General features: G+C 40.7%; 1 protein-coding gene across 1 annotated transcript in view; it reads left to right on the forward strand.

Moving 5' to 3' along the window:
- CSGALNACT1 (chondroitin sulfate N-acetylgalactosaminyltransferase 1) overlaps positions 1-13,704 on the forward strand; it is a 537,378-nt gene that overhangs the window by 71,771 nt on the left and 451,903 nt on the right. Inside the window, exon 2 of the mRNA XM_073598151.1 lies at positions 12,331-12,391. The gene's annotated coding sequence lies outside the window, so the exon portion shown is untranslated. The remainder of the gene's footprint in view (positions 1-12,330; positions 12,392-13,704) is intronic.

The following is a 13,704-nucleotide window of genomic DNA, read 5'->3' on the forward strand; positions in this document are numbered from 1 at the left end:
TACAATGTATATGTAAAGCGCTGCGTAAATTGACGGCGCTATATAAGTACCTGAAATAAATATATATATACCGTATTTAGCAGCGTATAACACGCACCCCAAGTTTAGGAGGGAATTTTAAGGAAAAAAACTTTTAGGAGGGACGTTTAAGGAAAAAAACTTACATTTAAATGCCCATCAATGCAGCCTTATCAGTGTCCATCTGCAGCTTTGTCAGTGTCAGTGTAGCATTGTCAGTGTCCAGCTGTAGCCTTGTCCATCATTGCAGCCTTGTCAGGTGTCCATCATTGCAGCCTTGTCAGTGTACATCATTGCAGCCTTGTCAGTACACTGAACTCCCGTTTAAAAATGGCACCGCCGTTCTCGGTGGCTCTCGGCGGCTCTCAGCGGCTTTCGGCCGCTCTCAGACGTTCTTATACGCCGATAAATACGATATATATATATATTCCCCTAAACTGCATTATCTAATTAAGAACAGGTCATTACCCTCAACTATGCTGGAGATGAGACAGAAGAAGTGTATTGTTTTATTCATTTCTAGCACCCTCTGTGACCCTGATATAGATGGGTATAATGTATAATTAATGTACTCTTGTAGTATGGATAAAGTATAGATGATGTACAGGGAACAGATGCCCAGTTTATAGCTGTTTCTGATTTCTAGGAATACACTGTGATTTTCCATGGATGAAACTTTTACCATTAATCCCTGAACCTTTTTTGATCAGTTACCATGTGTATTATTTCTATGTTTTCATTTGTGTGACTAAGGTAAAAGGCGTGCACACTAATGTACGTTGTTTAGGGGCTGTGCAATGCATTGTTAAAACACATCTGATTGTTTACTTTTTTTCTTCTTTTTTAACTTTATTGTCACAAAGTGACACTTTATTCTATATCTATTCCAAGTCTATGCATCGCAGTCTGTTTCAACATGCTGCAGTGTAGTGAGAAGCAGAGCTGTGACATGCTGCATTTTTATGCAGCGTGCTTTATCGGACCTCAGTGCAGTGTGTGATGTTTTCTATGTATACAATAACCTATGCAGATCCATTCAGCTCAAAGGATTTGGTGTGAATGAGCCCTAAACAGGGGCAATAAGTCAAATTCTATTTTTCAGTTGATATGTGTATATTTAATGTATTAGATAAAAGGAAAAAAATCCATTCTGATTGCCAGAGGTAGAGTCAGCGCTTTGAGCCAAACAGTATTTGCTGTAGCGCATTGGAAACATGCTGACAGCAGAGGAGAGCACAGTGACCAAAAGGTATGACATTATTACTGTAGCTATGCTCTTTTATTTTCCGCTCATTAAAGTAGAACTATAGATTAATCTGTGTCCCGTTTCTGAGATTTCCCTTCACTTCCTGTCCCATAGCCAAACAGGAATTAAAGCGGAGTTCCAACCACATATATGATTTTTTTTTTTTTTTAATCTATCACTTTCTATCATATAATGTTTAATTAACACTGGTTAGTCTCGTAAATAGCGCCACTTTTATTACTATTTTATTATCAAAGTTACGTTATATTATGCCCTGCTCCGGCATTCCCATCTTAGTTGTGGGCAGGCGAAGCCCACAAGCTTAAACTTCCGGGATACGGTGCTGCTGTATTACCAGCATGCACCGCCCATTCTCGCGCATGCGCAGTAAGCACAGCAAGCAATGCAGGAAACTTGGATAGTAAATAATAAATGTAGCGCTATGTGTAAAATTATAAATATAAAGTGGAAATCTCTAAAATAAATAAATCCTACATATAAATGAATAGTCCATAAAATGAAAAAATTAAGAAATAAAACATGAAAAACTCTTGTGATCAGTGTATCCACACAATTCCACCACAGTGATTGTTCGTCCTCAAAAGGAGTGCACACTACCACCAGTAAAAATGCGCGCTCACCTCAAAACCTCATATGCGGATCTCCTCATGAGCTCTTTGCTATCACTTCCTCTTCCCAATCAATGGTGGGTAATCCAGATGGCTCATTTCTTAATGGTAACTCAGCTCATTAATAGCCAAAGCAGCGGATCATCTCCCAGCTTGGCTCAAGATTCCATGAATTCAGGACATGTAAATAATAAGTATAGAGACCATAGTGTTCTCCGTATACAAATTTATTCAAAGCCCCCAAATAGACAAGTTGCACTTACAAAATAAAAACTTTAAAATCACATAAAAACCTCCAGAGTAGCACCACCGTGTCCACATACACAGTGCTTGGCTGGACGTGACTATCAGCTCCTCCCTTCTAGACGCGTATCGGCCAATCACAGGCCTTCCTCAGTAGATCAGTAGAGTAGATACAGATACAGAGAACACTATGGTCTCTATACTCATTTTATGGACTATTCATTTATATGTAGGATTTATTTATTTTAGAGATTTGCACTTTATATTTATAATTTTACACATAGCGCTACATTTATTATTTACTATCCATTTTGAAATTAGTGTGGTGTACCACTTGGAATTTTTAGCAGCTGTGCACATTTATTATTAGGTTATCTTATTTAAACATCACAATATTTTTTTCTTGTGGCGCTGATTGTTTCATCTTATAAAATGCAGGAAACTTCTCATGTTGCCATCACAACAGCGGCGGCATCGGAAGTGCCCGCCCTTTTGTGATGGCAACCAAGATGGCACTGTGATCCACCTTAAATCGTGTCATTTCCTGTCGGGAAATAACGCAATTTTTTCTCATAGTACTACCCACTGACTCCTGGGAAATGATGACTCGCCTTTCCCAGGAGCACAGGTGAGAGAGGAAGTGATGCGGAGCGCCGCGGACCCGGAAGTGGCAGATTAGGAGCCACCATATAGCAACAGGGCATTTCTGGTGAGTTAAAAAAAAATTTCACTCCAAATCTTTTTTAATACTAATAAAAGGACTGTGAAAATGTAAAAAATGGTTTTCAGGGTGGAACTCCACTTTAAGAGGAAATCCCTTCAAATGTGGGGAATCCTTAGGGAACCAACTGCCAGGAATCATAAACCAGATGGAGATAGTTAAACTCACACCTTTAATGAAATGGCAAAAAATAACACAGTTCAGGAACATAATCAAAAAACAGAAGCCAGGGTTTGGATTCCAGAGCAGGTAATCAGACGAGCCTGGGTCAGAAAACCAGAAGTCAGCGTAGTCAGGAGCGAAAAACAGGAATCGGAAGGGAAGTCAACCAGGCATAGCCAGCAAGTCATACACAGGAGCACAAGAAGGAATGCACCTAGAGATCATAGACCATGCAAGGGCAAGGAGGAAAGGAGCTAAGCTGCTTAAATAGCAAAAAGGGGCTGGCTGTAGGCTGGACTAATAAGACAGGTAATGCTAACCAGGTGAGTCACTGTGGTTTTGAGTAGCTAATAATTAACCGACAGCTGAGCAGCTTCTGAGCACTGAAAGAAAAGAGCTACTCTTTAAGGCTCATGCACACAGGACGTTTTTACAGCTGCTGTTAGGGGTGTCTGGTGTTTTTTTAACTGCTTCTAAATGCCCCTCCATGTTGGCCTATGTGTCCATGCCCTTTTGGAGGCATAAGTGTTTAGGGGCAGTGGAAAAAAACGTCAGCTTGTGCTTTCAGGAGCAGTAAAAACGAGCTCTAAATACAACTGGCGCCGCTAAAAGCTGCTAAACACGGGTTAACATCAAAATCAATGATTCCCTATGAGAGCCCATTGATTTGAATAGAAGTCACACCAGAAGTCGGATCATGATGATCTTGAAGAGGAACCCTGTGCCAAAATGAAAACAAAATGGCGTGCCCCCCCCCCCCCAAGATCGATACCAGACCCTTCGATCTTCGTACGGATTTTAAGGTGAACCCCCAAGCCAAAAAAAAGAAACAATGTGGGGGTACCCCCAAAATCTATACGAGACCCTTATCCGAGCATGCAGCCCGGCATGATGGGGTGGTGATGTCACAAGGGGGTGGGGCTTACAGATGACATGACCGGGTGACCCCGGCCCATAGCTATATAAGTAGTGGCACACGGTGGACCCAGCATTACAGTGGGAGAGAGCTTCTAGACAACATCGGAGGAAGAACAGAGGGAGAAGACAGCGGAGAGAGGAGACCCAAAAGAGGCAGAAGACAGCATAGAGAGGAGACATCAGCAGAGGGAGAAGAACCGGGGGATGAAGAAATTGCTGGAGAGAGAAGAAATCGGAAGGAGAAGAGATGCTGGAGCTGCTTTAATAAATTAATTTGTCAAAAACCTGTGTACTGTTTTTATTTTTGACACTTTTTTTTAGGTGAATAGGTAGGGGTACGATGTACCTCCATACTAATTCACATAGGGTGGGGGGCCGGGATCTGGGGGGCCCCCTTGTTAAAGGGGGCTTCCAGATTCCGATAAGCACCCCGCCCGTAGACCCTGACAACCAATGGCCAGGGTTGTTGGAAAGAGACCTTTGTCCTCATCAACATGGGGACAAGGTTCTTTGGGGTGGGAGGCCCTCCCCAAAGCATCTGATAAAACAAATTTACTAAAGCGCTGAAATGGATATTGGTGAGTATATGAATGAAAGAAAACCAAATCATTTAAGCTGCAAACATTAAAAGTGTTCAGGCACCTATAGATAAATATAAAGTGAAAAATTGTTGCGCTATAATTAAGCTTTCAATCAATGCTTAAATCCCATGTAAATACTTAATTAATAAATGATGAATTCCTCATATTGATAGTGAAAAAAATTATGAACAAGAAAAAACAGATGTTGTATATGATATAGCCAAAAATTAGCAATCATATAGCCTCACAATCATAATCATATGCTCCACCAGTGGGATATTCACAAATCCCCACCTTCAGAGGCACAATAAGTAAATGAACCTATATGGCTACTCAGTATATAAAGTCCGATACAATGCCACAAATATAAGTAGGTCCATTCAAAAACTTTGTTTATAATGTGGTTCGATGTTCTAAAAGATGCTTTGATGGCCGCTCTTAAATGCAGGAGATTACATGCAATAAATCAAAGATAGACATCATTGCGCAAATAAACAAAATACTCAGGGTGAAAATTCTTGAGCAAATACACTCACATGAGCCTGGATGGTTTGTGCATTGATTTAAACAATCAACCGCTTGGAGCGCTGTGAGTCCTCACACCCAAAGCACCCACCCCCCATGTTGGGGGCGTGTGGCCTAGTATGGTCCAGGAGGTGGCGCTCGCTCGCCCCCCCTTTCCTGACCTGCCAGGCTGCATGCTCGGATAAGGGTCTGGTATGGATTTTGGGGGTACCTCCATGCCGTTTCTTTTGGCATGGGGGTTCCCCTTAAAATCCTTTGGGGGACCCCACCCTTTTTTTATTTTTTTAATTTTTCATTTTGGCGCAGGGTTTCTCTTAAGGATCCTCAGTGCACAAGTCACACTGCAAGTCGGATCATTATGATCTGACTTCCGGTGCGACTTCTACTCATATCAGTGTGCTCTCATAGGGAACCATTGATTTTGAATACAGGCAGAGAAACGCGGCCAAAAGCTAGTGCGGCTAAACGTGCATTAACGCCAATACAAAAAGCTAGTAAAAGCAAGTTTTTACAGCTGCTTTTTCCTGGCGTTGGTAGTCGTTTTTTTTTTATAATGCCCTGTATGCATAAGCCCTTAAGAAGCAGAAGCCCAGCCCTGACACCCCCAGGTTACCAGAACTAGTGTCCCCAAAGGAAGATTTCCCAAAGGAAGATTACTTTTCTGGGGACGACTCAAAATTTAGGATTTTATTTTACTTTCACTTTCAATGATGATGGTAAACCGGACAAATAGAGCGGGTGAATCTCCTTAACCGAGGCACAGACAGGAATAAAAACCAACATGTTCTAATCACTCTCCACACTATTCAAAACTAAAAAAAAAAGTTTTGCCTTTAGTTTAGTGGGCATCGAATAACTGTTTGGGAGCGGTACCTGGATTACAAAGGTGGCTGAACAGAATTTCATATTGTTTGACATGTAAAAGCTTCTATATATGTATTTACCTACTAGCAATAATTTAAGTTTGACTGCTTGCTGACTGCCTACTGTACTAGTATGGTGGCAAAGCAGCCTCCCTGCGCTGGATTATGTACCTAGAACGTGATCCGCGCACCCATACCCATCGACCCGGCTGTGCCGTGATTCGTCACAGCACAAGCTGATCTGCAGGTCTCAGTCAATGATTGGCTCAGTGATTCAGGGAACAGAGCTCTGAGATTGTAAACCATACAGAGCTCTGTTCACTGACATGGGATCTTGCTATTTTTTTCCCCTGCTAAGCAGGGAAAAATACAACCAAGATCCTTAGTAAAAGCAGCACATATCACACACATTACACAAAGTTAGGCACACAGTTAAGCCTTTGATCACCCTAGATGTTAACCCCTTCCTACCCGGTATCATTCGTACAGTGAGAGTGCTTTTTATTAGCACTAATCACTGTATTAATGTCATAGGTGATGCCAGTGGCAATCAGTACCCCCCAGTGTCAGTTAGTGTTAGATACCCCCGATACTTATTGTGATTTTTTATTGGATATGTGCAGAAAGTAAAAAATCCTGGGTGTTTTTTCCAAAATTTACGGTCATTTATTTAATATTATTTTTTTATTTATAATGCAAAATATGAAAAAAACTCAGTGGTGATCATCTACCAATAAAAGAAAGCTCTATTTGTGTGAAAAAAAAGATATACATTTTGTTTGTGTACAGTGTTTCATGTCCACGCAATTGTTGGTTAAAGTAGCGCAGTGACGAAAAACAAAAAATGGCCTGGTAAAATCTTACGGAGGTCAAGTGGTTAAAAAAAAAATGACCCTGTTGTCATGGGGCACTTAGTGGTCCTGAGTATAGTCTTCCATTTAATAAATTAGTCCCTTTTTGTGGAAGGACTTGGGCTAACCTTTGAAGACATTCTATTGAAATATGCTCTTCTACTGTAGTATATTGAAGAGTATCATGCTCTGTGCCTTGAGTATGCACAAACTCCAGTAGCTAAATGCTGCTGGATGTTCTAGTCAAATGTCAGCAGTTATTCCTCTGTCATCATTTATCATGTCATACAGATGCTGGCAGTGAATATTTAATGGAACCACATTACTGAGACATGTAAGAAAAATAACACATATGCAGATGAGGATGTAAACAAGCAAATGTGGTGGCTGGAGATTAAATTATAATAAATGCCAATGCTTCAATTTCAGATGCATTGTTAAAAAGATAAATAGCCAAGCTATATAAAGGCACATAACAGCTGATGTGAAAAAAAAAAAAATTAGAACGCATATTACAAATGTACTGACCTTTATTAATAAGTTGTAAAAGCTGTCATTTTGGGCTTTGCTCTTTGTAAAGGTGGAATTCAAGTAGTTCTGGCATCAAAAATATTTACTGAGAGGTTTTAATATCATAAAAGAACATAAGATATTTCAGATAGCAATGGCATTAAAAGTGTAGCTTTGTGCAGCTAATCATTGAGTTATCAGTCATTTCCAGCTAGGAAGGTACAACATTTAGCAACATTTTGCTACACTTAGAGATGCCTCTCTTCTCTTTTATACTCTGTAGCTCCTGCTGGATTTTGCTTCTAATCCCCTTGTGGAGGCTTCCATTTGTGGATGGACATTTTATGGTTACACAACCTGGTCACATTGTTATATTCTTTTTATATGGACTATAAACTGAAGGACCTATGAATAAATGGTTGTGGAACAAATCATTTGAGTTTCCATTAGTTCTTAATAGGAAATTTGCTTTGATAAACAAGCGCTTTGGATTACAAGCATGTTTCTGGAATGAATTATGCTTGCAAGCCAAGGTTTTACTGTACTTACTTATTCCTCGCTCCTGTGGCAGATGATGCTTTCTGTAGTGGACTGTCCTATGATATCCTCACATCCAATGCGGAGCTGCTTTAGGGTTGCACCAATACTGGGTTTTTTTGCTGGCAAGTAGAGTACCGATACTTTTGGTCAGGTACTGGCTGATAGTGAGTACCAATAACTTTAGAAAGACAGGGAAGTGTCATCTAAGAGGTGCAGCAATGGGCAAACAAATAGTTTATTAAAAGTGTTATCACAACATGTTAAAAGTACATAATGTATCTTGCACATCAAATCCAAAACCCCGGCCGCTTGCGGTGCTCACAGGGCTGGAGGAGATGTAGGAAGTTCCGGGACCCCTGTCGGTATAGGGCGGAAGTGATGTCAGCCTGGAGGCCACCTATACATCTCCTCCAGCCCTGTGAGCACCGAAAACAGCTTATGTGTACACACGATCGGAATTTACGACAAAGGATTTTGTTGTCGGAAAATTTGAGCTCCAACTCTCAAATTTTTGTTGTCGGAAATTCAGACAACAAATGTCCGATGGAGCCTTCACACGGTCGGAATTTTCGACAACAAGCTCACATAGAACATTTGTTGTCGGAAATTCCGACCGTGTGTACGCGGCATAAGTCTTGCAATGCAGGCACAGTCCCACTGTAAGGGAGAATTTTCACTTTTTTTTTTTTTGCAGTCTGTTTCCCTGCTTGGTAGATTCTTCCTCACCAATATCCTGTTGACCACTGACGCTAAGATCCAAAATAATGGGGAATTCAAAATTGTAGTATTGTCACCACAAGAGAGAGTAATAGTATATATTAATTTATGTATAAAAAAAACATCAAGATGAGTGAATTTCCTTATCAGATTTCCCAATGAATGCGGTCCTAGTAAAGATAAGGGCTGCAGAGATAGAAACTCAAGTGGAAAGAACTCAACTTTAGAGTCGATATACAGTATTGATTCATTCTATTAATGCCCATGCATTTGGGTGAACCGACCTATTTAGTATTTTTTACCTTTAATTTTTGTCAAACTATTATGATATCGACACACTTTTTATATGATATGTATTTCAATGAAAGGGGTCCTTTTTTATTAGGTAGTTTATTGGATTCATATTTATCCATATTTGCTTTGGGGCAAAATGATTCTTATTATTACAGGCCACTGCACACGCTTCAAGTGATACTGGCCATAGATGAGTCATTTTTTTGTTTAACCAGTAGGTTAAACAAAAGAAAATGACTTTATTCCCCCATCCATATACTCAATGTGGATAGGGGAATCGCCTCTGTTGAACTATTGTTTTCTGACAGCGGGGAGTCTTCCCTGCCATCAGAATACACTGATCAGCACTGCTGGTTATAGCCGGCGGCGCTGATCAAGAGACATTTTTCCACAAGTCAATCGATAATACAACTTGTGTACAACCAACCTGTCCCTACAACGTTTTGTATTAAAACCTACTCTTGTCTGCCGATACTCCACTCTTTTTCCATTGTCAGCATATCTCTGTAAATGTGCCTTTATGGTCCACTTGTCACCTGAAATATTTCCATTTCTTGTTCCACCACCAAAACTGGTTTTAGTTTTTCTTGTTCTTTTTACAAAAATGTGACTGTTATTTAAACATGAGAACAACATGATATAGATACCGAAATGGATGATTGAAAGCCAAGATAGAAACATTTTTTGGAACTTCAGAGCTCCACCCAAAAGTGGAAGCTTTGCTTGTTCGCATGCTCCCCCCCCCCACCACATTTGGCACTTTTTGGGGGGAGCGGGGACCTGTTTTTGACAGGTACCTGCTCCCACTTCCAGGTAAGATTACTGCGGCAATCTCCAAGTATTTCCAGCCCCTCCTCCTTCCTCCCGCTGCCTTCTGGGACACACACCAGTCGGAATCATTCAGAAAGTGCAGCGAGACTCGTGCATGCGCAGTAGGATACCGCCTGTGAAGGCTTCACTGCCGGTTTCCCTTAGTGAAAATGCTGGCGCCTGCACCCAAAGCCGATTAAAGAATCAGCTCAGGGTGCCGACATACCTGGATTCCAGGACAGGTATGTGTCCTTATATTAAAAGTCAGCAGCTACAGTATTTGTAGCTGCTGACTTTTGATTTTTTTTTGCCCAGACTGGAGCTCCTCTTTAACATACCCTTTAAAGAGGAACTGCAGTCTGCTCACATAATTTGTAATATAAACATCTTTGCCATTCTGAAGCTTCCCTCCAAACACTTTGCAAACCGAGCAACAGAATGGGAAAGAAAGGGGATTTAAGTGATGTGGCATGGTTGTTGGTGCCAGATGGGCTGGTCTGAGTATTTCAATAACTGCTGATTTACTGGCATTTTCACACACAACCATCTCTAGAGTTTGCAGAGAATGGACCAAAAAAAGAGAAACTATCGTGAGTGGCAGTTGTGTGGATGAAAATGCCTTGTTGATGTCACAGGTCAGAGGGGAAGGGACAGATTGGTTCGAGATGATGGAAAAGGCACCAGTAACCCAAATAGCCACTCGTCACAACCAAGGTATGCAAAATTCCATCTCTGAATGCACAACACATTGAATCTTGGAGCCGATGGGCTACAGCAGCAGAAGACCACCGGGTGCCACTCCTGTCAGCTAAAAACAGGGGGCTCTAATTCGCACAAGCTCACCAAAATTGGACAATAGAAGATTGGAAAAACATTGTCCGGTCTGATGACTCTTGATTTCAGCTGCGACATTCAGATGGTGGGGTCAGAATTTGACGTAAACAACATGAAAACATGGATCCATCCTGCCTTGCATGAACGGTTCAGGCTGGAGGTGGTGGTGTAAAGATGTGGGGCATATTTATTTGGCACACTTTGGGCTCCTTAGCACTAATTGAGCATTGTTTAACCTCTTGCCGACCAGCCGCCATCATTTTACTGCGGCAGGTCGGCAGAATCCCGCGAACCGTCGTAGCTATATGTCGGCTCGTGGGATCGGGATAGCAGGCGCGTGCACGTGCCCGCTGAACAGCGGGGATGCCGATGCTCGCGGCCGACGGTCACGATGACCACTGGCCACAAGCGGTCGCGAGCACCAGAGACAGAACACGGAAGTGTGTGTTTGTAAACACACAAATCCCTGTTCTGTACTGGGAGGAGTGACAGATTATCTAGATTAACTATCTATTAGCTAGGAACCACGATCTGTCACTTCCTCTGGTCATTCCCCTCCCCCTTCAGTTAGATTTACCTCCTCGGGAACACAGTTAACCCCTTGATCGCCCCCTAGTGTTAACCCCTTCCCTGCCAGTGACATTTTTACAGTAATCAATGCATTTTTATAGCACTGATCGCTGTAAAAAATGCCAATGGTCCCAAAAATGTGTCAAAAGTGTCTGACGTGTCCGCCATAATGTCGCAGTCCCGATAAAAATCGCAGATCGCCACCATTACTAGTAAAAAAATAAATAATAAAAATGCTATAAATCTATCCCCTATTTTGTAGACGCTATAACTTTTGCGCAAACCAATCAATATACGCTTATTGCGATTTTTTAAAACAAAAATATGCAGAACAATACATATCGGCCTCAACTGAGAAAAAATTTGCTTTTTTAAAAAAAAAATGGGGATATTTATTATAGCAAAAAGTAGAAAATATTGTGTTTTTTTTCAAAATTGTCGCTCTTATTTTGTTCATAGTGCAAGAATAAAAACCGCAGAGGTGATCAAATACCACCAAAAAGAAAGCTCTATTTGTGGGAAAAAAAGGACGTCATTTTTGTTTCGGGTGCAACATCGCACAGCCGCGCAATTGTCAGTTAATGCGACGCAGTGCCGAATCACAAAAAAATGGCCCGGTCATTCTGCAGACAAATTTTCCGGGGCTGAAGAGGTTAAAGAGTAGACGTCCTTTGTACAGCTTGGGCCTAGGATAAAGGGGTTTCATATGAAAAACTATGATCCATTTAAAAACTAAACAGATATTTGCATGCGCCACAAGAATGCAAGATTAAATATTAGCACAGAGATTGTGAATAGTTTGTTCAGTAGGTGTATAAATTAGGAAATATGGTAAAACAAATCTAAGTTTTCTGTTTTTATTATTTCTGATTAGAGCTATGATGTGATTAAAGCATTGTAGCTCCTATTTCTGCTTTGATGTATTAACCAGATCAATCTGTCTATAATTCAAGTTTAAATTGGAGATTATTATATATGTATAGTGTGTGTGTGCACAGTTATGTAAACACATATTTATTATCTGTGAGCACCAATGCATACATACTCCATGCACTCTTGTCTCTGTGGGTAATTCTTAATTTTATTTATTTGGATATGTGTAATTGTAAGCAAATATTTACGGACTGTATTTATTCCACTGATTTTATTATGCATGGCTGCACCATCAGTAGAAGTTAATAAATTGTATTAACAGTTCTGTGATAAAATTAGAAGCTGTTTTTTATTGGAATTTTATTAAAGTTACATTACACCTACATCTGACACCTATCTTTTTTTTTTTTTTTTTTTAATTCCAGATCACAGACATCTGATATCTTTTGTAAGGCTTTCGAAGGCTGTAGTGGAAAGTTTAAAGAGGTACTTTCAAACTTTTATACTCTTGAACTTTGTTGGCTTCCTTGCTTTTTCTTATCTCAAATGTGAGTTTTACATTTATTGTGGTGCTTTTTAACCACTTAAGGACCAGCCTCGTTTTGGATTTTAGGTGTTTACATGTTTAAAACAGGTTTTTCTGCTAGAAAATTACTTAGAACCCCCAAACATTATATATGGTTTTTCTTCTAACACCCTAGAGAATACAATGGCGGTCATTGCAATACTTTTTTTTGCACCGTATTTGCGCAGCGGTCTTATAAGCGCACTTTTTTTGGAAAAAATTCACTTTTTTGAATAAAAAAATAAAACAACAGTAAAGTTATCCCAATTTTTTTTTATATTGTGAAATATAATGTTATGCCAAGTAAATTGATACCCAACATGTCATGCTTGAAAATTGCGCCCGCTCGTGGAATGGCGTCAAACTTTTACCCTCAAAAATCTCCATAGGCGACGTTTAAAAAATTCTACAGGTTGCATATTTTGCGCTACAGAGGAGGTCTAGGGCTAGAATTATTGCTCTCGCTCTACCGGTCACTGTGATACCTCACATGTGTGATTTGACCACCGTTTTCATATGCGGGCACTACTCGCGTATGCGTTCGCTTCTGCGCGCGAGCTCGTCGGGACAGGGGGGTTTTAAAAATTTTTTTTTTTATTTTTATTATTTATTTTATAATATTTTATTAATTTTTACACTGTTTAAAAAAAAAAAAAAAATTGTGTCACTTTTATTCCTATTACAAGGGATGTAAACATCCCTTGTAATAGAAAAAAGCATGGCAGGACCTCTTAAATATGAGATCTGGGGTCAAAAAGACCTCAGATCTCATATTTACACTAAAATGCAATAAAAAAAAAAAAAAAAGTCATTTAGAAAAATTACATTTGAAAAAATATGCCTTTAAGAGGCGTGGACGGAAGTGACGTTTTGACGTCGCTTCCGCCCAGCAGTGTCATTGAGACGAGTGAGCGCCATCTTGGCCTCACTCGTCTCCAGACACACCAGAGAACAGGACGCGATCGCCTCCGCTGCTACCGACGGCTCCGGTAAGCGGCGGAGGGCACCGGATCGCGGCGGGAGGGGGGGGGCCCCCTCTCCCGCCACCGATAAAAGTGATCTCGCGGTGAATCCGCCACAGGGACCACTTTTATCTGAAAGCCGGACGCCGCACGAAAACGGGGATACCGGGGTTATGGCAGCTAGCTGCTGCCATAACAACGATATCCCCGTTCAAAATTAGGACGTACATAGTCGTGCGGCGGTCGGGAAGTGGTTAATGCCTTTTACTTGT

This window comes from Aquarana catesbeiana, linkage group LG01 (genome assembly GCF_042186555.1).
Source record: "Aquarana catesbeiana isolate 2022-GZ linkage group LG01, ASM4218655v1, whole genome shotgun sequence".
Classification (NCBI taxonomy): domain Eukaryota; kingdom Metazoa; phylum Chordata; class Amphibia; order Anura; family Ranidae; genus Aquarana; species Aquarana catesbeiana.